We start from the raw sequence: 3367 nt of genomic DNA, 5'->3' as shown, positions 1-3367 counted from the left end.
TGTGTTTTTTCACTAAATCAGACTCATATCTGTCATCAGTGATGCCTGCTTTGTTCTGTGCATAACCATCCCAGCAAACAGAAATACCACAGATGGAAACAGCAATCTTCTTTTGACCACAGCAGTCCTGACTACAACTCTACAACTGACTACATTCAAAAAATGTGGATCCAGGATGTCAAAGTAAATAGCTTTTAAGCAAGGGTGTAACCGGCCCACTCATCTTCTGTACCACCGTGGTAGACTGGAGTCTGTTTTTCAAACTTGACATTTGCAGAAAGACTGAAAAAAAAAATCTTTCTGTTGCCTGCCAGCGGTGTTGCAAATTCAGCCGACAATCGAGTCAAACAATCGTTCTGCCATCATTTTCTCTCCACCGTGAATGAAAAGGCTTGATAAGAAGGACCAAGACAGATAAGCTGAGCTACAGCATAGAGAAGGTAACTATTTCTTTTACATTTTTTGCAGAGAAGACAATTGGACATGTAGGAAAAGCATTTAGTGCTTATAACACACTTAATGATACCTGAATTTGATTAATCTGCGTCAGGGTCTTTGCACTGCTTCTCCTGAAGCACTGCCACACTGTCATGGCTGCTGAATACATCCGTGACATCGTTAACGTTTTAAGTAACACTTGAACTTGACAGCAAAAGAGATGAATAAAAGTCTCACATGTACCACATCCAAGGCTCTGGGTTTGTGAAGGCCGTGGAAGTAAGTTTCAGAATCCCACTGCAAGAAAAGTAGAAGCAGGCATTTCTTTGGCTCAAGCCTCTGCAGTGGACGTTGTGTTTCTTTGTCCAGACTAGCTGCTGTTTGTTCTCCGTACAGTAAACCCCATCACAGGTTGTTCCTGTCTGCAGCTGGTCCAGAGTATCACCCTTTTCTTGGGCTCCACTGTGGAAAAACTTTTTTTTCTTAAAGATACGGTGTAGCTTCTCAATTATTTCTCCCTGATTTGTCTTTATAGTAGTTGTTGCAGTTGAGTGTTAGTCATGGATATTTCTGGATTTTCTGAGTTAGGGTTATGTCGTTAATCCCCCAAGCCCCCCATGAAGTGCAGCACTCACTGATTTTTTGCAAAGAGCATTGCTTTTGACCGTTCTAAGCAAGTGCATAGCTTTGTTGTGTCTCTTCGATGTGTGACCCTTGTGGCAGCTGGTGCTGAGGTTCAGTGGGTGGGATGCTGTAATGATGCACTCTGTCGCTGGATTCATTTTAATCGAATCTTTAACAAGGCAGGAATGCAGCAGAAATTGTGGCACTTTTAGTCTAAGGGCTATTCAAGCTACACCATATGCTTTTATTCTTCTTCTTTTTTTTTAGCAGCCACACACCTCTCTGGGGCTTCACGCTGGGGGATGATGAGGGCTGGAGCTTGCTCTACAGGCCTCTATTCTTTTTTTGATTGGTGTTCATTTAGGATCTCCTGCAGAGATGAATGCTGCTACACGGCCGCAAAGTCAGAGACATTTCTCACCGCCCTCCAGCTATTCCTTTCCCCCCCCCCCCTGTCCGGCCACCGCGCCCATACCGCTGCGCGTGTTTACTGAAGGTGGTGGGTGGAGTTCAAATGAACTGTCAGCTGCGCTGACTGATTGTGGCCATTTTAATAATTTAGCTTTCTTTAAGTCACCTTTGCAATCAGCGAAGAAGTCTTTTCCTTCACAATTCATTACATCATGTCTCCCTTGGACTTGCTTAGTTTATACAAATTATGTTTTCCAAGGTAGGGGGAGGTTGATTGGATTGTACACTTCCACAATTATATCAATGAAATATTAATCATCCACAGACACTTTAGGGACAAACAATCAGATGCGGTACATAAATTCATTTGTCTTGTGCACGTTTTTTAATCTCCCTCTTTTTCTTTTGCAACACCCAGCAAATATATTTCCACAGTGGATTTTATGGCTTTTTACCTGCAGGTTTCACTGCAGGCCCACAGAAAATGCACCACTCATACAGTGTAAGCGTGACTGAATGCCAAGGCTGTTTTACTTATACAATGAAAAACTTGTTGCCCTCACATCAGAATCAGAATCAGAATCAGAATGGGTTTATTGCCAGATGTTGAGGTTTACAACATTAGGAAATTGCTGCGGTGCTTCAGTGCAGACAATAAGAATTAAAGTGCTATGTAGAAAGAAAGATATGTGCATGAGATATACATGAGATATATACATGAGAATAAGAATTATGAGTGCTACGTAGAAAGATATATACATGAGTGCAGGTGGTGATCAGTGCCAAACATGAAATGATGCAGTGACACAGCGTAGGGTCATGTGTTAGTGGCGGGGACAATCATGTGGTTATTGTTCATGTGTCCAACAGCAGAGGGGAAGAAACTGTTCTTGTGGCGAGAGGTTCTGGTGCGAATGGACCGGAGCCTCCTGCCTGAGGGGAGCAGGTCAAACAGACTGTGTCCAGGGTGAGAAGGGTCAGCTGAGATCCGAGCTGCACGCCGCAGTGTCCTGGAGGTGTACAGGTCCTGCAGAGATGGGAGTCTGCAGCCAATCACCTTCTCAGCAGAGCACACAACACGCTGCAGTCACTGTTTGTCCCTGATAGTGGCTCCAGCGTACCACACGGTGATGGAGGAGGTGAGGATGGACTCGATGATTGCAGTGTAGAATTGCATCATCGTCCGTGTTGGCAGGTTGAATTTCTTCAGCTGCCTCAGGAAGTACATCCTCTGCTGGGCTTTCTTGATGACGGAGGTGATGGTGGGCTCCCACTTCAGGTCCTGGGTGATGGTGGTACCCAGGAAGCGGAATGAGTCCACAGAGGTGATGGGGGTGTCAGTCAGGATGATGGGGGGGGGGGGGGGGGGCTGTGTGTTTCCTGAAGTCCACAATAATCTCCACTGTCTTCTGGGCATTCAGCACCAGGTTGTTGTGGCTGCACCAAGACACCAGACGTTCAACCTCCCTCCTGTAGGCAGACTCATCCCCATCCGAGATGAGTCCAACAACGGTGGTGTCATCTGCGAACTTGATTAGCTTGACAGACTGGTGGGTGGAGGTGCAGCAGTTGGTGTACAGGGAGAAGAGCAGAGGAGAAAGAACACAGCCCTGAGGGGAGCCGGTGCTGATGGTCCGGGAGTCCGAGACATTCTTTCCCAGCCTCACGTGCTGCTTCCTGTCCGTCAGGAAGTCAGTGATCCACCGGCAGATGGGATCAGGCACATTCATCTGGGAAAGCTTGTCTCGGAGATGGTCTGGAAGGATGGTGTTGAAGGCAGAGCTGAAGTCCACAAACAGGATCCTGGCGTAGGTTCCTGGGGAGTCCAGATGCTGCAGGATGAAGTGTAGGGCCATGTTGATGGCGTCATCTACAGACCTGTTGGCTCTGTATG

Source organism: Mchenga conophoros, linkage group LG3 (assembly GCF_057382185.1).
Source record: "Mchenga conophoros isolate Kocher_MC1m ecotype Shallow Benthic linkage group LG3, M_conophoros_male_GT1.1, whole genome shotgun sequence".
NCBI classification, from domain to species: Eukaryota; Metazoa; Chordata; class Actinopteri; order Cichliformes; family Cichlidae; genus Mchenga; species Mchenga conophoros.
The sequence above is the reverse complement of the archived record's forward strand: the minus strand, read 5'-3'. Positions refer to the sequence as shown.